Source organism: Artemia sp. Qi Xiang Cuo, chromosome 18 (assembly GCF_049724085.1).
Source record: "Artemia sp. Qi Xiang Cuo chromosome 18, ASM4972408v1, whole genome shotgun sequence".
Taxonomy (NCBI): Eukaryota; Metazoa; Arthropoda; class Branchiopoda; order Anostraca; family Artemiidae; genus Artemia; species Artemia sp. Qi Xiang Cuo.
In genome coordinates, this window is record NC_142811.1 from 14563078 (window position 1) to 14586842 (window position 23765).

The 23765-nt window shown below is 36.4% G+C and overlaps 2 protein-coding genes across 2 annotated transcripts in view; one reads left to right on the plus strand and one right to left on the minus strand.

The window, feature by feature from the left end:
- Positions 1-6704, minus strand: part of AP-1sigma (AP-1 complex subunit sigma-2) — a 55793-nt gene extending 49089 nt beyond the window's left edge. The window contains exon 1 of the mRNA XM_089104541.1: positions 6576-6704. The gene's annotated coding sequence lies outside the window, so the exon portion shown is untranslated. The remainder of the gene's footprint in view (positions 1-6575) is intronic.
- A 16655-nt stretch (positions 6705-23359) lies between these two features.
- LOC148941231 (golgin-45) overlaps positions 23360-23765 on the plus strand; it is a 53400-nt gene continuing 52994 nt past the window's right edge. The window contains exon 1 of the mRNA XM_089104073.1: positions 23360-23473. The gene's annotated coding sequence lies outside the window, so the exon portion shown is untranslated. The remainder of the gene's footprint in view (positions 23474-23765) is intronic.

The window sequence follows — 23765 nt, forward strand, 5'->3', positions numbered from 1 at the left end:
CAGCCTTTGGCTGCACTTAGCCAAATGATCTGTACAACATCAAAACATAATTTTTGAATTTATAATACCCATGAGTAAAAGTTAGTTATAAGGCAAGATTTGAATTGGGTCTGCAATACTACTTTCTCTGTATTTCTTAGATATCATTTCCCCGTTTTGAAGAGAAAGAATGCATGCACAGAAGTAGAAACTATAGGCTTCATTGAAATTGTACTATGGTCCCAGTTATAACATTCTCTTCTCATTGTCACTCCAGAGCAGTTCAGGCCTTTTGCCAAGTGACTCCAAGAAAGCAGGCTACTAGGAGGAGGAAGTGTCGATCAACAGATACTCTAGTTAAACAACAGATTGAAGCAGAGGAGAAAGCAAGAATGGGGAAAAAAGAGTAAGTTCCAAGATCAAAAGCAGTTGAGCAAGTGGCAGTGAAAGAGATTTTGTAATATGATGAGGATACTGATGAGTTTTTCACTGATGACTCATCTCTTCACCCAGAACAAGAAGAAAATGAGCAATATACAGAAGAAGGAGTATTTCACAATATTGCAGAGGGGGATTTAGTGAAAGTAGTGCATAAAGGGGAATATTTCCCTGGTGTTGTTCAAGCAAAGAACCATGACTCACCCAAAATAAGTACATTAAGCATGGCAGGAACAAATATGTGGAGGTGACTTGAAACAGAATTAAATGAAACAAACTACAACAAGATTTTTTCAGCTTCACATCTTTGCTCAATCCTTATTTATAAGGTTTTAAAGATATACCAATCCATTTCCTAAATTTTGAAAAAAAAACATTGATATGGCTTAAAATTCAACTCAAATAATAGGAATTGCATTTTCAGAACTAAACCCAGAGAAAATGAAACTGATAAGAAAAAGAAACAGGACCTGGATTGCTATTATAATCAAATAATTAAATGTCTAAAAGATGCCAAGGCAGTCGCAGTGCCACTACAACATGTTAGATGTGGTATGCAAAAACCTATTTGGTCTTTAGATCCTAATTTAAAAACTTTGAAAAATAAAGCTAAGTTTTGGCTAAGTCTGGAATGAATGTGATAGACTGCCTTGTGGAATCATATCTGACCTTAAGCATAAGATGCACAGTGAATATAAAAAATATCTTAAGTCAATGTGTTATTGTGGTATGGATTTTCCAGTGTCAAAGAGAGAATGGTGAAAAGTTCTGAATTCTGAGTCAATTAGAAGTGATGTGCCAAGTAGTGATTGTCTTCCTGCCTCTGCTTGGCATGGCCATTACTCGTCTGTTTTTTCTAATGTTAATTAACGTGTGCATTCTTTGTATACTCATTCTCTTTCTGTTATTTTTAGTACCCCTCTATCTCAGTGTCTTTGTGTTCCCATTTCTCTTTCATCCGTTGTTGAAGCAATTAAGAAACTTAAATCAGATAATGTTGATAATGATGGTATATTTAGATTGCACCTATTATTAGATTGCTCCCCTCCCCCCCCCCCTTATTGACCATACACACCTACTTCTCCAGATGTGTATTTGTACTTCTAGTGTACCAGAGAGTTTTTTGTGTGGTACTGTTTCTTCAATTTTAAAGAAGGGAAATTCTCCTTTAATTTTTAATTTTTAATTATTTTAATTGGAGATCTAAATATGCCTGATATTTTGTGGGTGGATGGAGCAGGTTACCATCAAAGTTCAACTGCAACTAACTCGTTTGTGGAATATTTAGGCAACAATAATCTGTACCAATTAATTGATCAGCCAACCCGTTACAAAAACAACCAGATACCATCTCTACTAGACTTGACAATCACTAACAACCCAGGACTGCTAGTGAATACTGATTACCTGCCCCCCATTGGCGCTAGCGATCACCTCTGTATTTCCCATGACTTGCTAATAAGTCAACCACCAAACAACTGCACCAAACAAACGTATACCGACTACAGCAGGATCAGGGAAATACTACAGGCGGTTGCATGGGATCAAGTGACTAACAGTGATGATATAGAGCAAGCCTGGCTAAATTTCAAGAACGCCGTCCTCCATGTTGAGCAGCTTTGTACTTCAACGTCTTTTGTCAAGGCACCTAGAACACTGCCTCACATAGATCGACCCATTAAAAGAGCCATGAACAGGAAGAAAAAGGCACTTTCGAAGTACAAGAAGTGTGTATGCACACGACACTGGGAGCATTATGCCAGAGCCAGGAATAAGTTGAGACATCTAACTAGGCATTTTATGGCAGAATATGAGGAGAAGATAGCCTTTAGTATAAAGGAAAACCCTAAACGATTTTGGAGGTATGTGTCCAAGAAAGATAAGAACAGGCGATCAATACCATTCTTATTCAACGCTGAAGGGAAAAAGTTGGAAGACCCAGAAGCTATAGCAAACTTGCTTAACACAACCTTCGCTTCGAACTTCTCCTCAGACACATCAGCTGAACCCTCATGTCCTGACCCCAGACATATCGAACATCTTATGCCGAAACTCATCATCACGACTGAAGAGGTTAAGAAAAGACTATCAAAGCTGGACCCTAACAAAGCCAAAGGACCAGACGGCATCCATCCCAGGCTGCTCAAAGAAATCTCTGATATAGTCACCGAACCGCTCTGCTCCTTGTATAATCTGTCTTTGAAGACAAAGAAACTACCACCTGATTGGCGTACAGCAACAATAACTCCAATATTTAAGAAAGGTTCCAGAAGCCAGCCAGAGAACTACCGGCCCATAAGCCTTACCTCAGTCGTTGCTAAGCTGATTGAAGGAATTGTCAATGATGCCGTTATAGCTCACATGACAAGGAATGGTCTCCTTTACAGCGGCCAACATGGCTTTAGAAAAGGAATGTCCATTGAAACGAACCTGATCCAAGCTTATGAATCAATCACTGAGGTTATCGAATCGGGATCCCCTGTAGACGTGTTCCTACTGGACCAGGCAAAAGCCTTCGATAAAATGTCCCACCGGTACCTGATGATTAAACTGTCAGCATATCACATTGATGTAGACGTAGCCCAGTGGATCCATAGCTTTCTGTCTGATAGAATCCAGATTGCTGCAGTCTACGACCACAACGGAAACCTCGTGTACTCGGCACCAGTAAATGTCAGAAGTGGTGTGCCACAGGGAACTAAGTTGGGCCCGACTTTATTCAACCTCTACATTAACGATGCTCCTGAGGTTGTCCAGAATCTGCTGGAACTATATGCAGACGATTCCAAACTCTTTGGACCTGCCGCTTCTGACGAAGACTGCAATGCCCTGCAACAAGACTTAACAAACCTCTGCCAATGGGCCTCAACTTGGACACTAGAGTTTAACCCAAGCAAATGTAAAGTTTTACATCTTGGACTGAACAACCCTTGCCATAGCTACCATATGTTGGACTCTACTGGTGCTATAACACCCATCCAAAGCGCAGAGGAAGAACGTGATCTCGGGGTAATCATAGATAATAAGCTGAAGTTCCATAGTCACTGCCGAACTCAAGCCGCAAAGGCAAACAAGATCCTAGGCCTAATCAAGCGATCAGTGACTAGTCGCCACCCCAGGGTCATTAAGAAGCTTTACACAGCCCTTGTCCGCCCTCATCTTGAGTTTGGGATGGCAGTTGCAAACCCCCACTTCAAATGCGATGCAGAGTTGCTTGAAAAAGTCCAGAGAAGAGCAACTAGGCTCCCATTTGCCAACCAACAAATCCCATATGAGCAACGCCTAGAAAAGCTTGATTTGCAAACTCTGACCTACCGTAGAAAAAGGGGGGACGTAATTTTGGCATATAAGTTGATGAACAGCAGTGTTATCAAGCCCATTCTCGAACAGGACCAGTCTAGCAGAGCGCGAGGTAACCCCATAAAACTCCGCCAAAGATTCAGCAGAAAGCGTGAGAAATACAACTTCTTCACCAATCGCGTTGTTCCGTTGTGGAATTCACTGAGCGATTCAACTGTTTCCGCAGCTTCAGTTAACAGCTTCAAGACTGGCGTTGACCATGACTGGAGGAACAAGCCATGGAGGACGCAGTGGGATGAGCCTGCATCCACCACTAGGGTCTATTAGTGTGTGATATTCAACTGTCCTGTATACGTGTAGGATGTGATGATCCATTAATGAATTGTGCAACGAACTCCTGTCAATACTACCTGGCGACATCTACAGGTTCCTGCAACCTTAGTCGCTAGAAGATGCGATTTAAGGTAAAATTTAAGGTAATTTGCTCTTCTTACCAACCTATTACTGTCTCTTGCATTTTTAGTAAAGTTCTTGAGTATGTATTACTACCTTTTGTGACTAATAATATGCTTGAGAGAGATAACCAGTTTGGATTTAAGCCCAGAGTAGGTTGTCAACACTCACATTGTGTATTATCTTCTTTGCTCCTTGAAAATTCTTCTAAGGGAAGGAGTATATATCTTTGTACTTTAGATCTATCAAATGCTTTTGATAGTGTATGTCATAGTCAGCTTTTTTCTGCTCTTTGTGGTTGTGGTGTCAATCTATCAGTTATTTTGCTTCTTTGGTACTGGTACTCTAATTCTTTTCTTTGGCTGAAATCTGTGCCAGCATCTATTATTAAAGTGAAAGAGGTTTAAGGCAAGGTGGAGTTTTATCTCCAACCCTATTTAATTTATGTATTTCAGGAGTTCTGGCAAAGATATTGGCTACCTATCTCTCTGGTTTTTCTGATGTTTTATACCTGGCGTACACTGATGATCTGCTTCATATAAGCTGGACTAAAACTGGTTTATCTAACATGGTTTCTTGTGTTGCCACTTCTTTTTCAGACATATGCCTTTCTCTTAATGTAGATAAATGTAAATTTCTTTCTTTCAATAACATTTCTAGTACTACTTTAAAGTACTGTCTAGTACTTTACTGTAGTGGCTTTACTATCCCTCTTGTAGATTCTCTTTTATGGCTTGGTATTTCTATTACTAATAGTCTTCCAAGCTTATGCCAGTGCACAGTCTCAGATATTAATATGAAAATTATATTAGGATATGCTAAGATTGTTGCCAATAGAGGAAAATATAATAAACTTGCATTGGACAAGCTCTACTCAACTTTTTGTGACCATTCAATTCTTTTTGCTTCTGGAATTTTTCTCCTTCTTAAGAAAAATGAGTTAAAAAGAATCCAGATTAATTATTTTAGATTTTGTAAATTTTTGTTGTTTCTTCCACCTTGGACCAAAAACCGGGTAATTATTAATAATTTTCTTGTTCCTAATATTACTGAAAAACTGGAAGCACTACACAGAAAACTTTCAAACACTGCTTGTAGGCTATCTGTTTTTCTCCACACCATCACCTTATCAGGTTTTTTCATTCGTAAGTTATTTTTCTTTTATTTGTTTAGTTGTTTTTCTCTCTTTGGTCACTCTAAATTTTTTAGTATTGTAAAGAGTGAGTAAAAATCAAATAATGATAATAATAATGACAGCTTGTGTCCATATTTCTGCATATTAGATTTTGCAAGTTGTGAGTTTTTTTTCTTCTCTCTTCTTCTTTTCCCTCTCCTTTCATGTTATTTCTCTTTTGTTTTAGTTTCTTTTAAATTTTTATGTGTTACTCTGTAACTGGTAATCTTTGATTTCTTTATTGATCTGTGTTGCATTTTATGTGTTTATCCTTGTGATACTCCACATATTGTACCTCTGTACAGCATGGGTTAGAAATAAATAATAATAATAACAAATGAAAACTAAGGTAAAATGTTGTTTTGTCAAAATTTCAATTTTGCCATGTAGGCAACTTTCAGGACCCTCTAGAGGGACATAGAGTAGCCTAGAGGTAGTTACTTCAAAATACCTTCCCATGACATACTTTAGCCTGTAGACCCATCCCTGAAAGTTTCATTGGTAAATATTTACCAAATCATATTATTGACTTGCAAAGAAATTAAACATGCCTCTTTTATGCTCTTTCCAAATATAATAACCATTTTTGTTGGAAATGAATTTTACCCCCACCCCTATATATTCAAATTCAGGGTATACATTTGCCCATTAGGGGGTATATTTTATTTCTGATGTAAATGGGAGGTAAGTCTAAACTTTATCCCCACCCCCTAATGTGCAAATATTTGCATTGAATTGGTATATATAAGGGTGGGGAAAAATTCATTTCCAACAAATATGATTACAGTAGCCTATTATATTTGGAAAGAGCATAAAAAAAGGCATCAAGTGGTATATTCATATTAGCCTATTTGTAAGTCAATAATATGATTTGGTGAATATTTACCATTGGGGGGCAAGAGGAATCCATAACCAGATAGTCAAAGGGCATGGAATTTATAATAATTATTTCTCTGCATTATTGGAGGGGCAACTGTCCCCTCTTGCCACCCCTAAACAACACCCTAGTGCTGTGGCTGGGGGTACCCATTTTGATCAAATTCTCCCCTTTGATTTGGCTTTTTTGCTTATATTTGATTTGGATGGGGACTGTGATTGATTTTGCCCTGGGCACCACCAACCCTAGGAACAGCTCTGATTAGGAATGATAGTAGGCTAGCCTATCATAGTTAGCTAGGCTATTAGGAAGATAACTTCATCATGGGTAATATAAAAGGCGAGACATTCTTACTTTCTTCTACTGTAACTAGCTTTGGAAGACCTATTAAGATATTTGTTCAAGCTAAGGAGCAGGAATAATTTTTCCTAATAATTTTTCTAATGATAATTTTTCCAGGCTAGGCTTCGTTGCCAATCCGGCCAGAGTTGCCAATAACCAGACGATGAGAGAGTAACAAAAGAGGCGAGAAAATACACATTTTGGCTCAAAAGGAAATAAGATGATACAAAAACAGAAGCGTTTCGAATCGAATATAACTTTTCGCTTCTAAAGGCATGTCTGACTAACTTTGTTTCGTAGTCTAGCTGCTGCACTGAAGCTACCTAGATATAGTTCCTCCTAATTTTTCGAACGGCCTTTGGCTGCGTTTTACTGAATGATCTGTGCGATATTAACAAAGAATTTTAAAATTTTTAATACCCATGAATTAAAGTTATTCATAAAACAACATTCTAATTGTTCTTCTGGGCCTGCAATAACACTTTCATAGTGTTTCTTGGATGTCATTTCCCAATTTTGAAGAGACGAGGATAGTTTTACTAATATTGTACTTGCTCTTTATGTGGTATGGAGGAAGAAAATTTGCTCCATTTTTGGACGGTGTGCCAGGGGCTTTCAGATTTGAGATTGAAGTATTTAGGTGATGTGGAAGTGTTTTTTCCTGGGATCCTTAAATCTTCATTCCGGGAGACGATTATAGTGACTGGATTTATAAAAGAGGATTTAAAGAGATGTAAATAATGGGTTTAAGGTTTTTGTTTTTTGTTTGTTGTTAGTAGTTATCCATTTATTTAAGTGTATGCTTGCTGTTGTCTTATATAATCATTGTAATGTTTGTGTATGGCCTAGCAGCTGAATAAATTATCTATCTATCTATCTATTCCATAAAACCGGTTGATCGCTTGTTCTTGGAATATATTGTTGTGAATACATTCAATCCTGAACTGTGTTGGTTAGCAGCCTGTTACGAACTTTTCATTTTAGATTGTTCCGTTCAGAGAACCTTTTCATGTACTGGCCCTTGAATAAAGTATACTTCGTAGATTGAGCCAAAATTTCCACTGCTCTTCAAACACCACGTTTTTCCCCATAAGGGACTTCTTCAGTAACATAATGAAGTCAAAAACACTTTCAGGTTATTTTGACCAACAACTGGCATGTCATCAAAAATACTCCATCAATATTGAGTTTTGTTTTGCATGCTTTCGTTTTCTCTTCATATTTCCAAAGCAGATATGGAAATAGTGACAACATTAGTGTAAAGGCACCATTATTTCTTGATAGTGTAAATTCTTAGTCCAAACTTTAGTTTACTTGCCTACACCTGTTAAAAGTTATTTGTTTACTCCTCTGTTTATAACGCTCAGCAAAGCCCCAGCGAATTACGATATGTGCACTTCTGCTGTTGGACAGTCAAATTTTGCAAACTTTTCAAATACTAAATGATACTAAACTGTAATTTTACTTTACCAATGTCATGATAGGTAACAGCAGCTAATTGTATAGAACTAGGAGACGAAAAAGCTATTGACATTGACTTGGTAAAACACTTCAGAAGAAACTTTAAAAAGTATATACTCTAAAGAAAAGAATGCAGAAAAAACAAGTTTGTCTTCATTGATGGGTCACGAACATAAATCAAATTTTAAAGTGTATTCTTTTTCACCACCCGAAGCCCCTGCTTAAAGCGCTGGTAAAAAAGAAAAGGAATTGTTTCCACTGTATCAGGGCCCAAAGAATCAGAGCTTCAACTAACATCCACCATGTACTTGCTACATATAATAACTTATGATTTTCAAGCCATGCAGAAATTTTTGTAGCCACTAAGCTCCTCTTACGGTTTTGGGCTATTAGAAATCTATTCCACCAGCTCTTATTAGCTCTCCGAATGCAGACATAAAGCAATACGAAGATAGTTCGCATCGAAGAAGAAAACCTTTTTGCAGCCGTGCGCTTTTAGAAGTATTAGGGTACTAGAAAAGTGCTTTTTAACAGAAAATCAATAAAATAAGTTTTTGCATGACATTTTCGCTTTTTCAGCTGACTATTAATAATAGAGTGGGTCTAGTTTTTGTTCCAGCAAAAGAACGAAAATTAACAAAAAAAGTAGTAGTTGGTAAACTTATAATGAATAAAGTCCCACTATTGCGAAGGCAACAGTCGAGTTCATGTTCACCTCCTATCCTTATGAAAATAACAGTTTTTCTAACAGATAAGTGTATTTCTCTGCCTAGGTTTATTTTGGTCTTAAGGCAAAGTTGAACTAGAGCTCTTCTTCAAGTTGAATGAGACTTGGATAAGAGAAGGATGGAAGTAAAAGGATACTTTCGTATAACAAATTAGCATATAAACATAGGTTTATGGGGATGGATGATTTTCCCTAAGATATACTCACGTAACAGGCCCTATAAATCTTGGGAGGGAAACCGAAAACACGGAGGAGCCATAGACAAATAAGAAACTAAAAATTATTTCAAGGAGTTTTGCAGCCATCTAGCGTCAATTAGGAGAACAAAGTTATCATACTAAGCCGTGACATTGCACTGATACATCTTTTTTTACCCCCTTAGGTTTGTACAATACAATGCCCATAACCATTTCTAGAATACGTTTGACTGGTTTTTTTTACCATTTATTGTGAATTCCAAGAATCAAGGCGTTCAAGTTAGTAGCTCTTTTTTAGGATTACCTCATGGCAAAATTGGATATTATCTCTATTAATGCTGTTAAACTGTGTTTCCGTTAGGTGTTTTAAGGACAAAACACCAATGAACCAGCCAAGTGAAAACCCCACATTTTTGTGCTGTGTTGATAAAAAAATCCTTGCACTTTTAGTGGTCGATTAGTCTCCCATTGTGCCCATGAAGCACCAAAAACACATCATAAAATCATGTGTAAATTCCAGAAAACCATGTGTAAATTTGAGACTGGAAAAGTGACTTAAAAATAAAAAAGAAGAGATGTCAAGGCAATTTGTACAAATTGGAAAAAGTTTTTGTCAGAGATGTGAAGTGATTTTTTTTTCTCTCTCGAATTGATCAACAGCAATTGAACTTATCAATTTTCAAGTAATATTATGTCAACTATTGGTTCTCTTAATCTTGCTTCAATAAATGCAATTTGATTCTAATTATTATCAACTGTATTATAACAAAAGCGAGCTATGAATAACAACAATAGTCTTGTAACGGTTTAAAAAAATGACTTTTCCCTGTATGAGTTATGTCAGTTTGTAGCACTGTAGACTGTAGCGTCTTCTTTTCCCAAATATGATACACATTTCATACCACGCGTATTAGGGACTGAGCAAATACGTCAGAACCTTAGTTAAGCTGCTATTCGTGAATTTAAGAGTCGTGAATTTTAGACACCAAAAAACAGGTTTTTCTATATGCATAACGTGACGTGTACATCAGAATCGCACATGCGCGAAGGCGGAGTATGGATATTGTGTAGTTTTAAAAGTATTACACTTTATTTTAACGGAGAGTATAGCCTTTGTCGATAGTTCGATACTAAATACGTGAATTTAAGACATCGAAAAACAGGTTTTTAGATAGGCATAACGTGATCTGTACATCAGAATCGCGCATGCGCGAAGGCGGAGTATGGATATTGTGTGGTTTTAAATGTGTTTCACTTTTTTTTAACGGAGAGGATAGCCTTTGTCGATAGTTCGATACTGAATATGTGAATTTAAGACATCGAAAAACAGGTTTTTCCATAGGCATCACATGATGTGTACATCAGAATCGCACATGCGCGAAGGCGGAGTATGGATATTGTGTGGTTTTAAGTGTTTTTCACTCTTTTTAACGGAGAGTATAGCCTTTTTCGATAGTTAGATACTGAATACGTGAATTTAAGACATCGAAAACAGGTTTTTCCATAGTCATAACTTAATGTGTACATCAGAATCGCGCGTGCGCGAAGGCGGAGTAAGGATATTATGTGGTTTTAAATGTGTTTCACTTGTTTTTAACAGAGAGTATAGCCCTTGTCGATAGTTCGATACTGAATACGTGAATTTAAGACATCAGAAAACAGGTTTCTCCATAGGAATCACGTGATGTGTATATCAGAATCGCGCACGCGCGAAGGCGGAGTATGGATATTGTGTGGTTTTAAGTGTGTTTCACTTAATTTTAACGGACAGTATAGCCTTTTTCAATACTTTATATTCTCTCTTCTGTGGATTGTAGACACCAAACTTGCCCGTTAGGGAGCCGAAATCTTTCCTTCAAGACATGACACACTTTAGACATCAGCCAGAAAAGCAGGGCTTTTCAAATGGTTCTTTTCAAAAGTTCAAGCAAATCAGAGCATGTCTCCAAGTAACTTACTTAAAAAACAGAGAATTGTTCATTTGAAAGCTATATCCTCCATACCAAATCCCGTTCCTAAATATACAAACACCTAATTAATAGCATTACATTGGGTAGAATGCCGTTTTATTATATTTTTTTGAAAATATTTTCAACAGCTTGAAGCTATTGTTCCTAATCCCAAAATTAAAAAGTGAGGTAAAAGAGACAAAGCGTTGGGGGATTTTTGGAGATTCCAAAACTGTAGGCGGTTTTCAGTAAAAAAATATTAAGCGTTTATGCCTATTGCGCAATTGCTCATAATTTACTAACAGCTTTTTTTTCTATTTAGGAAAATTTAAAATGATTAAAGATACAATTCTAAATCCTTCCTTCAAAGTAAAGTTAAATGTAATCAAAGCCTCCTTGATGCTGAACACTTGTCACCTGACTAGTCCCATGTCGATTACTTAGGTGGCAGTTATCTCCAATATCTGATACCGCTTTTATATTTAAACTTTAGTCGCTCCGTTTGTCAATTTCTGAGTAATTGGACCACCATTTGCGCATTTAAAGATGCGGTTTTGTTCATTAAAACTGATTTTATTGTATTTTTTAAAAGAGGCGAATAATTATCAGCTCTTGGTGTATGTTGTCAGGTCTTTTGGGAATATCTTGTTCCAAATTCATTACCTCACAAACCTCTGTCCCCAGGAAGCAGTGCTGCTGTGTCAAAGTTTTAATTTGTACCTAACAAAACTCGAAAAATGTACTTTTTCTGGAAAAGAAGTACCAGACACTAAACATTTTAGCGCGTGTTGCGCTTCGCGCAACACGCGCATCTTCCTTCGAACAGTACTCTCTACAAAATTAACAACCAGGGCAGGTAATCTGCACCTTTATCTATTTATGCATTATTAATAGGTCAAATCTTAAGTATAATTAAACAGGCCTATCTTAAGGATGGAACTAAATGGGCCTCATTCTTAGAGTTTTAAATGTGTTCTCAATTTCTTGAAACGAACAATTGGAAACTTACGTTTACACAGAGCCCAAAGAGTCCCTTCAAAGTCACTAAGAAGAGAAAGACAAGTCGCGAGACACCATTATTTTTGTAACAATGAATAGTGAGTCCTAATTCCGGCTATCGAAAAAAATTGCTGAATTTTGGGTGCTTATATGGTATATAATACACACTCGAGACCTTGTATCGCGAACATGAGGCAATACCCAGTTTTCAGGGTATTTACACCAGACAATTAGTTTCGGCTCGGTCGGAAACTGCATTATAGCTATATTTTAATAAATATTTAGTTGGTAGTTTGGTTAGGTTAGGTTAGGTTGCGTGTTTAATATAATGCACTCTGGGTAACTCCTCTTCCATATTTCTTTGTTGTATTTTTCATAATTTTGTTACTAAAGTATTGTATTTTCATTTTCATCATATTTTGTTTTATTTCATTAGCATTCACGAAACTTCACTTCTCGAGTGTGTATTATATAACACATAACCACCATTGTTGCAAATGTACTGAATTTGTACCAGTTTGGAAAAATTGTACCGAGTTTTCGACTTAAAGAAAAAGTTGTAAAGATGTACAGGTCGGAGGAAAATGTATTGAATACTGAATTTGGTAGAATTTTATCACCCATACCATCACTGCTGGGAAGAGAATAAATGTTTAAATGCGTAAAGAAACGATATTTGGTGCTAGACTTTTTGGATTTATTATTGCACAAGTTAAAAAATATTAGAGCTTTCTCGCGTCAGCTTTTAGGGTGCATATGCTCAGGGGCGTCACTAAGGGGGGATGGGGGACTTCCCCCCAAGGTCCTCAGAAAGGATTCGGTGCGATGTGAATTTTCTGGAAGGGTTTTCGTTGGGCGAAGCCCGACTAAACTTACTACTTCATGTGCATGAAATCGGCAGAAACCAAATGACCCCCTAAAAGACAACGGATCAAACGGAGCCCTACGTAACTTGGTATTTTGTCGGTCCAATGTAATGTCATAAAAGACCTCCGTCGGGCGAAAAATAACAAAGTTTACTGCTTTGTCTGCGCAAAGTCGAAAGAAACCAATTACCCCCTCCCCCCATCCCCTCTAGAAAACGACTTTTCGAGCGGAGCCGTACAAAACTTGGCGTTTTGTCGTTCCAAATCTAATGTCATTAAAGACTTCCGTCGGACGAAGGACTACGAAATTTACTGCTTCATTTGCGAGAAGTTGTAAAAAAAACAATTGGCCCCTAGAACATTACTTATCGGGCGAAGCCCTACAAACCTTAATATTTTGTAGGTCCGTTATTATGTCATAAAAGACTTCCGTTGGGTACAGACGACAAAATGGATTGCTCGATCCGGGCAAAGTTGAAAGAAACCAATTGGCTACCTAGAAAACGACTTGTCGTTTTCTGGGTGCGAATACAGGACCAAAGATTCTTCATTTATAATAGGAACTAGAAACTGGCACAAAATACGAAGCAAGGGTGACAAAGCTCGAATTCGTGTAACTCACTTCCAACCAAATGGCCACAAAGCTTCTGTTTGTGATCTTATTTGTATTGTAGAGAGAGATAAATTATTGCCAAGCTTAGTTAGCAAGGAGAAACTAATGAAAGATATAAAGTCAGAAAAAGAAAAGGGAAAGAGGGAGTCGCATTATATACATGTTGCTATATGTTACCACCACTAGGTAAACAAGGGCTGACATTTCGTGGGAAGAATCATGACAGGGGGATATTACTTTGAACTTGCCAATCTTTTTCGAGACACAACATCGAAATGGGCCATTGGATGAAAATCCAGAACAAGCTGAATGTCAACAGCTATCTGTCGGGAAGTAGCCCAAATGATTTAACTGTGATTGATGGAACAGAGCAAGTTCAAAAAATCGTAGCAAAAGTTAATGAAGCTGACTTCCTTAGTATCTTTGCAGACAAAACATCCGCTGTCAGCCATGAAGAGCGTTTAGCTATAAGTGTGCAATACACGGATAGAGAGGGAGCCCCTAAAGAGCGTTTACTCGCTGTTTTAGATCCTGAGTTGAAGAAAGGATTCATTATTGTAGAAGAATTTCAACGAACTCCGCGGAAGGCTCGTATCAATGAAGAAAAACTGTCATTTCAGTGCTACGGTTTTGCAAGTAACATGAGTGGGCACTTCTAGGGAGCACGAAATCACATTTCCATTAAGTTAGGAATATATATTTAATACCTCAGATGCCTAGCCCGCACAGAGAACATTATTTCTGAGCACTATTGTAAATCAAGCTCCTTGAAGCGCAATAAGTTTGGTGTTTTACAACAAATCTATAGCCTTTTCACAGGGGGGGGGGGCAAGCGCTTCAATTTGTTTTGCAAGAGTGTAGAAGATGTTGAAAGCAAGTTCTATCTTAAGAGACTTTCAGAAACAAGGCGGTCTTCCAGATCAGAGTCACTTGAAGCTCTATGGAGTGTTATTCTGACAATTGTTGCACTGATAAGGAAAATAGCAAATTCAGATACCCTTGATGCCGACACCAAATTGAACTCCAACGGGCTTCTCTGTGCCCTTACTCGTTTTGAATTTATTGCACAACTGATGTTTATGAGGGCATTGCTTTCATGAACGAACTCTCTGATTCGTGAACTCCAAGCTGTGGAGCTGGATATCGTCGGCACGTGTCGCATAATGAAAGCCACGATAGCTGTCATCAAAGAGTCTATGAGCAACGATAGTGAACTCACATGTCAAATTATATCATCGGTTAGCATAGCCAAAAGATTAATTTTGGGAGAAAATGGATCTGATAAAAACAGCATGTCAGATCTAGAGTTCCTCTCGTGGCAAAAGGGTGGGCACATACGATTTTATCGTAAGCGGGGGCCTCTTAGAAGATTCATTGATGGAGAGAGGATAATCGAAGTTTTGCCAATGACCCTTTCCACGTTTTGCATAATGGAGTTCAAGAAAGTTTAAGCAGTAGTTGGCGATGATTTAGCGTTTGCATATAAAGGGACCAAAGAGCTGGTCCTTCTTGTATTCGACTGTCTGGCAGACCTTAATCCTTCACAGTACCATTCTTTCTGTGCTACGTTTTATATAACGGAAATGCCTGTTCAAGCGTTCCAATCGGAAATATAACTTTTTGCAGATATTTGCAAAAGCACTGGAAGCGTCATTGAGTTTGCCGGGTTGTTCTTTCTAGCGAAAAAGAGCGCACAAGGGTTGCGTTTAGTTTACAGACCATTCACTTTTGCAAAAACTATTCCAGTGACATCGGCCGAAGTAGCAAATGTTTAGCAGGATTAAAACCGTCTAGAACAGACTGAGATCAACTATTGGAAACGATCGACTTGGCCATCTCATAATCATGATGTAAGAATAAGATCTGCTGGAAAAAATTAACCTCAACCTACTTGTAGAAGAGTGGAAAGTTGAAAAGCCGAGAAGATTTAAACTTTAGCTTATTTTCTTTGTCTTGATTTTACTTTTATACCTGAGTTTTTCTCCACAATATATGACAGTTTTCCGCTACTAATAAACATTATTTTAACACATAGAAAATGAAGTACAAATGTCATTTGTCGTCAGCAACAACCCGAATTCGTCGGCAAATTTTAGACCCCCCCCCCCCAAAGGAAAAAGACTAGTGACGCCCCTGCATACGCTCAATGGTAGTATATAGTTTAAGGTATGGGAAGAGTCATTAATGAGTCCGATATGACGTTGATTTTTATTATTTTATTGATGAATATGCTAAGTTTAATGCCAACTGTAGAAATAGACGACTCTAAGAAAAATTTTGACTCACACGAAGCATGGGCAAAGCGAATTGGCTCAAAACTGTTATTTATTCATATTGATATTTATGTTATTAATGGACAAAAAATGCTTGTGTTTTCATTACTGATTAATTAAAAAAGTTTTTCTGATGAAAATAATGAGCGGAATTGAAATTTAAAACAAACAAAAATTATTGCTTTGTTGAATATGCAACAAGTATTTAAATTTTTTAAAATAAACTGTCTCGTGTTATTTTTAGAATTCTGAAAAACTAGCCCCGTTTACTGAAAACACAAAACTTCTTTTACAAAAGAGAATTCTGAGAAGAAGATGCTTAAATAGCCTGCAAAAAATAAAAGCCTAATTTAGAGCTCGCAATCGTCTTTCATCGGCCACGGAATCAATGAACTCTGCAATCTTGATTATGCAGAAATTTCAAGCAAGAATTCGCAAGTTCTCTCTTTACTTTCGTCTGAAAAACTTTGTTCTGAAGAAGTTAATCTTGGTTCATTTTTATATTTTAAAATTAACACAATAACCTTACAAAAGATCTTTGTACAACTTTGACAAAGAGACTATGGAAGTTAACCTAAGTTTCTATCAAAACAGGGCATAATGAATTACTTATAAAATATTATCTTATACAAAATATATAAATATCTTAAAAACCTGAGGAATATTAAAAGACTTTAAGATATTTAGTTAATATCCTTTGCGGAAAAATTGCGTTATTACTATTGCAATTTTTCTGCCGCAATCCCGTAAAGATTTTGCACTTCCAGAATCATAGGCAGCGCAATAGCGTTGCTTAAGTAAAGAACGATGTGGGCACAATGTATTTTTTTTTCTTTCTTTTAGACCAAGGCACTTCGTATCGAAGGAGTTGCCGTGAAAACTTCAATACGGGCTCACTCCATTAGAAATTGAAAGGGGTAGTGCCCTTTTTAATAGTCGAAAGTGATTGGAGGGCAACTAACACCCCTTCCATGCCATCATTTCTCCAAACACATTCAATCAAAATTTTGAAATAGCCATTTTTTTCAACATAGTTGAATTTTCCTAAATTATGTCTTTGAGGATGACATTACCCCCACAGTCCTCAGGGCAAGGGTTGTAAGTTATGCCCTGGGGGGGGGAGGATATAAGGTTTTTGTAGAAGGTGTTGTCGTAGAAACTTCAAAAAGGGCTTGTTCGATTGGAAATTGAAAGGGCTAGTGCCCTTTTTAATAGTCGAAAGTGATTGGGGGCAACTAACCCCCCTCTCACACCCACCATTTCCCCAAACACATCCAATAAAAGTTTTGAGATATGCATTTTGTTCTACATAGTTAAAAAGTCTGAAAATTATGTCTTTGAGGATGACTCTCCCTCCACAGCCCCCAGGGCTAAGGTTGTAATTTATTCCCTGGGGGCGTATAAGGTTTTTACAGAAAGCGTTGTCGTAGAAACTTCAAAAAGGGCTCATTTGATTAGAAATTCAAAGGGCTAGTACCCTTTTTAATAGTTGAAAGTGATTGGAGAAAGACTAACGCCCCACTCACGCCTACCATTTTCCCAGACACATCCAATCATAATTTTGAGATGGCCAATTTGTTTAACGTAGTTGATTTCGTAGTTGATAACGTAGGAACTTCGAAAGGGCTCATTCGATTGAAAATAGAAAGGGCTGATGCCCTTGTTAATAGTCGAAAGTGATTGGAGGGAAACTAACCCCCCTCCCACGCCCACCCTCCTATTTGACTTTATGTTTAAAAACTAAATGTTGTCATAAGATTAAATCAAAATGCACTGTGTTTAATGCTAATTCCCAATAAGGCCTCTCAGCAGTATCCCAAGAACGACTGAGGGTATTATGTTCAAACTTTCGAGGCTGCTTCTACTCTTAAAATGTAACCAAATCAAAATAGCGTAAGTGTATCCAAGCTATCAAAGAAAGTAAACAAATTTTTTTGCGAATGGTATCAAGTTTTCCATTTCAGGTCTCCTATATGAAACTAAATTAAACACTACTATTTGTGTCCAGATTTTTAAGAGGGTGTATGTTGTTAAAAATTGCTGAAGTTTTTTTTCCAGCATACATAAAGCAGGCCAAACTACAAATTCTTAAAAAACGAAAAGATTTAAAGTATTATTTTCTATTTCTCTGAAAAGACTATGTCAATATAAAACGAACAGAAATTAATTAAAAAAAACTTTTTCCACAAAATAAGTTTTTCAAAGAAAAGTAAAGAACTCCATTAAAAAAAATACCACAAATCAGCATCGATAAATAAATGATACTCAAAACGAACAGAAATTACAATAAATAACCGACTCAAACTCAAAAGGAGCAGAAATTAACATAAGTTGGGCTCAAAACCCCTATGCCTTCCAAAGGCCAAAGCATAATTTGCAATTTACTGAAAAAAAAATACAAATGAATGTGCATTGCCAGTTTAATTTACATATACTGATATTTAGTAATCAAAATGTCAATATTATTTGATTTATTAAAATTATAAAACTAAAAACATTTATATTTTTTCAGTAAAGTGCAAATTATGTTCTGGCCTTGGGAAGGCATAGGGGTTTTGAGCCCAACTTGTGCTAATTTCTGCTCGTTTTGAGTTTGACTCGGTTATTTATTGTAATTTCTGTTCGTTTTGGGTTTCACTTATTTATTGATGCTGATTTGTGGTAGTTTCACGCTTGGTAGATTATTTGATTTCATTTTTGCTCATTTTTTGTTTTAATGGAGTTCTTTACTTTTCTTTGAAAAACTTATTTTGTGGAAAAAGTTTGTTTTTATTTAGTATCATATAACAAGGATTTTCCCAGAGATTAGGGGTAAGGGTTGTCAGTTATGCCCAGGGGGTATTCAAGGTTTTTATGGAAGGGATGGTTGTTTATCTTTAGAAGGGGCTCATTTGGTTGAAAAATGAAAGTTCTTGTTCCTTTTTAAGCGTCAAAAGTGATGGACAACATTTAGGCCCCCCCCCCCACTCCTACAACCCTTTCTTTCACCAAAACAATCTGACTCAAATTATGAGATAGCGATTTTTAAAAATAGTCCAAAGAGCATATAATAATGTCTCTAGGGATGATCCAACCCCCCAGCGCCCTGGTGATAGGCTTATAAGTTATTTATGAGGGCATATAAGGTGTTTATTGAATGGGCGGTCGTATAAACATCAGATGGGGCTTGTTTGATTTGAAATTGGAAGTTATAGTACACTATTGAGAGTCAAAGTGATTTAAGATCAAACAGCCCAACCCCCTCCATGCTCAGCACTTACCTTAATACCTCCAATCAAAACTTGGAGATAACAATTTTATTTATCGTAAATGAAGGTTTCGGAAATTATGTCTGTGAGTAATACACCCCCCCCCCCCTACAGCTCTCAGGGAAAACGTTATATTTTACGCCCTTGGTGTATATAAGTTTCTTATAAAAAGGATCGTCTTATATGGTTTGGAGGGGACTCATCGGATTGGTAATCATAAATTCTAGTGCCCTTTTTAAAAGTCAAAGTGATCAAAGTGCAGCCCCCCCCCCCACACACACACACAAACAAAAAAAAGTCGTGTTTTCCTGAAATGTATCCAATAGATATTTTGAGACAGTTCTTATATTAAAAATAGCCCAAATATCATATAACAAGGCTTTTGAGGCTTATACAAACCACCAGAGCCTGAGGGCAAGGGCTGTAAGTTATGCCCCTGGTTCTTATGGAGGGGATGGTTGTATAAGCTTTAGAGGTGGCTCATTAGGCTGTAAGTGGAAGTTCTTATTCCCTTTTAAGAGTCAATAGTGATGGTGGTCAAGCAGCACCCCCCTCCCAACTACTCCTCTTTTCACCAAATGCATCTGATTGAAATTGTGCGATTTAAATTTTGTTTAAAATAGTCCAAGTAACATATAACAAAGCTTCCGGGGTTTGAACAACCCCCCAGAGCTCTGCGGCAAGGGCTTTGAATTGTGCCCCGGGGGTATATAAGGTTTTTATGGAATGGGTGGTCGTATTAAATTCAGATGGGTCTCATTTGATTTTAAATTGGAAGTTATAGTACCCTTTTTAAGAGTCAAAGTGATTTGAGAGAACCCCCCCCTCACACACACACACACGCCCATCATTTCCCATAACAAAAATCCAAACAAAGTTTTGAGACATCAATTTTTTCAGCATTGTTGAAAGTTTCAATAATTATGCGTATCAATAGTTGTAGTAGCAGTAGTAGCAGTATGCAAATAGCACCTTTTTTTCAACATCCCCTTCAACACACGATAAAATTTTTAACTTGATACCATCAACCGGCCCTGAAGCATTGCTGATACGTCCTCTTGACAACCTATATGGGCATAGTGTGTTTTGATTTATTTCAATACAGTTACAATATTGCCCAAAATTTTCGCTTTAATACCCTTAGGCTTATAAGTTGTAGCAGCAGCATCAGTAAATATTATACCGGCAGCAGGATTATAGTTTATTTTAATGATAGTGATAATAGCCGTAGTTGAAAGAGCAAACGCAATAGTATTGTGATAGAAATAATGCCTTTTTGTTACTTCAGCACCCCCACAATAAGCGTTGTAAGTTTTAAATTCACACACGAAACTGTTCCTAAGATATTGCTGATATGCCCTTTTGACAACCTGCATACGGATGGCAGGTTGTCATCCGTACAATAGAAATATTCTCTGAAAATTGCACCTTCATACCTTCATAGGTTGTGGATTTTGAGCTAGCCAGAAGACACTGTGTGTATTCATTTAATGCTGCTTCTACGGTTACTGTAACTAACGACACTAATGGTAGAAAGTTTAAGTTGAAACTTTTAGGGGACGTTTAGGAGGAGTTTCAATTAAACGAAAAACGTATATGCATGCTGATATTAAAAGGGCATATAAGCACTATAGGACATAAAAGGACATAAGCAGCGATGCTCCATCATAGCTAGTAATATCATTGATATTTTAAAGGAGCTAATTTCATTGAAAATTAAAAGTTCTAGTGCCCTCTTAAGAATCAAAAGTGATTGGAGAGCAATCAGCCCTCTTCTTTAGCTCATAATTTTTCAGACCCTTCCAATCAAAATTTTAAGACAGCCCTTTTGTTCAGCATAGCTGAAAAGTCAAGTAACTATATCTCCAGGGTTATTGGATAGGTCAAACCCCCACAGATATGCAATTTGCCCATTATACTTAAAAACTAAATGTTGCTTTAAAATTAAATCAAAACACATTGTTTGTATGCTGGTTGCCAATAAGACATCTCAGCAATATACCAAGAACAACTAAGGGTATTAAGTTCAAATTTTCGGGGCTACTTTTATTACTACTTCTGCTCTTAAAATTTTACTAAATTAAACAAGTGTAATTGTATCCACGTTATAAAAGAGCATAGATACAATTTCTTGGGAATGGTATTAACTTTTATTTGTCAGGTCAACTAGAGGATGTATATGACTAAATTGAACACTACTATTTGTGTCATGATTTTCAAAGGAGTTTATGTTGTCAAAAATTGCTGCAAAAGTTTCTTCGGCATATAAATAGCAGACCAAACTACAAATTCTTGAAGTAAAACCGGAAATATTCAAAATATTATTTCCTTTTTCCCTGAAAAAGACTGTCAATATAAAATGAACAGAAATTAATTAAAAAAAAAACTTTTTCCACAAAATAAGTTTTTTTTTTTTTTAGTAAAGAACTTCATTAAACAAAAAATGAACAAAAATAGCATCAAATAATCTACAAAGCATACAACTTCCACAAATCAGTATCAATAAATAAATGAAACCCAAATAGAACTGAAATTAAAATAAATACAGAGTCAAACTCAAAACGAACAGAAATTAATATGATTAGGGTTCAGAACCCCTATGCTTTCTAAAAGCCAGATTATAATTTTAATTTACTGAAAAACTCAAATGAATGTGCATTGTCAGTTTAATATACAAATGCTGATATTTATTCCTTACAATCATAATTGATTTTTGATTTCTTAAAGTTATAAAAGTGGAAACGTTTACACGACCTTTTTTCAGTAAAGTACAAATTATATTCTGGCTTTTAGAAAGCATAGAGGTTTTGAACCCTACTTATATCAATTTCAGCTCGTTTTGAGTTTGACTGTGTAATTATTTTAATTTCTGTTCGTTATGGGTTTCATTTATTTATTGATACTGATTTGTGAAAGTTGTATGCTTGGTGGATTATTTGGTTCTATTTTTGTTCATTTTTCGTTTAATGGAGTTCTTTACTTTTTTTTTAAAAACTTTTTTTTATGGAAAAAGTTTTTTTTAATTAATTCCAAAAAAGGATCGGTAAATATTTAATGACCAGCTTCTTCTAAAGGAAATATGCCATCCTTCAGAAGAGGCAAACCAATACACAAATATCAAAAAAGCTGACATATACTTATTTGTTATAGCCTATCCAACACACTTTTTAATCGAGATTGTAAATTAATTCGACGGTTTATTACGGACGGCTCGCTTATTTCCTAAGGTCTCTTAATATAGTAAACAAGTTTTGGCCTTTTTATAGCAAGTTTGCTTTTTCATACTTGATGGGTTCCAGGCTGTTATCAAAATTCCGAAAATTGAATTTGTTCTTAAATTTTGTTCTATCTGTCCAATGTAGTGAAACTTTTTATAAAGAACTTTAGAAAACTGAAGGACACTAAGAATTGTGGAGAATATCGTGGTATCCGTTTCATACTTCCCAGCCTTTCAACTCCAGTATTGGCACAAAAGAATACCATATGGTGCTTTAAATTGCATTATCGAGACGATCGTGCAAAAACATACATTAATAAGATCAGGAGCTTCAAACTGAGGAATGGCATCTCTCTATAATATTGCAGCAGCTATTCAAAAGACAGTTTATGAAGCTTATTAAGGGGGCTGTGAAGAGTGGTATACAAAAGGAGGATTTCAAACCTCAGGATCAAGGTTTTGGACTATGAAGACTATGATGGTACCTTTTCTACCACCCAGTCTTTCCATTTCAGTAATGGTATTCAAAGTGCCATTTTGGTGCCATATTGCACTTTATGATGGCTTTATCAAACTTAATTTCTCAAAAAAACCCAGATATTAAAATTAGCTTTCAAATGAGCCCTTAAACAGCTTTTTATGATGTTCCAGTGCTCCACTAGTGGTGGCGACAAAAAGAAAAAGAAAAAATATACGAATCAGTGCTATCTATGCAAAAAAAGATTGTCCTTGTTTTTCACATGGGGGTCATAAAGGGTTTAAAAAAAGACACGGCGGTTCCAATGGTGCAAATTTTTATTTCAACTCAGCGCCATTTTCAAGGGACTTCGGGCTTTTTTTTAAATTCCATTAAAGTCATTTAAAATTCCATTAAATAGTATTTGATTTTTCATCAATGAAATAATCCGTCAATTAGATTCAATTTGCGTGTATATGGGCATGTTTGTAAAATAGTCATTATGGTCCTTGAAGGATCTAGTCAAATTAAAAATAGCGTTGTTAACGAAAGTTCAGTTTCCTTAACATAGTAATTCTGCACTTTTTCCAAAAATAACCTCAAATTTTGAGTCTGGGGTACGCTAACTCCATTTTCCTCTGCTGCGTCGAAAAAGAGTAAAAACATTTTTTTACCATTTTATTTATCGATAAAATCAAAGAGTATGGGAAACTAAAGTTTCCCATACTCTTTGGATACAATGCCAAATGGTCATGTAAGAACTGATTAGATTTGGATGGCGTCATACGTAAACGGCATAACTTTTGAAAGTCTCAAACGTTGCATTGGCCATTTCGTAAATTTAAATTGGCTTGAATATTAACTAAAAGGATCATTTACAGTGGCAAGATCAATGAAACAAAGGTAAATGAGGTTTCCGACTTGGTTGAGAACTGACTTTGTTGATCCTTGTCTATGGATCTTAATATTTGGTCGGCTAGCCTCTATGAAAAGCTGGTGCCCTTTGAAGCCACATCAAATAAGTAAGACAGTATAAATGTATGACCACACCAGGTTTTAAGGGGACATGTTAAGAAAACAATTATTACTTCATAATGTGCAAAATTATTCTAGTTAACATATTTTCCAAGGATAGCACCTTTATCCTCACTATTTTCACTGTTGTACAATTATTCATCACAAAATTGTGAAAACA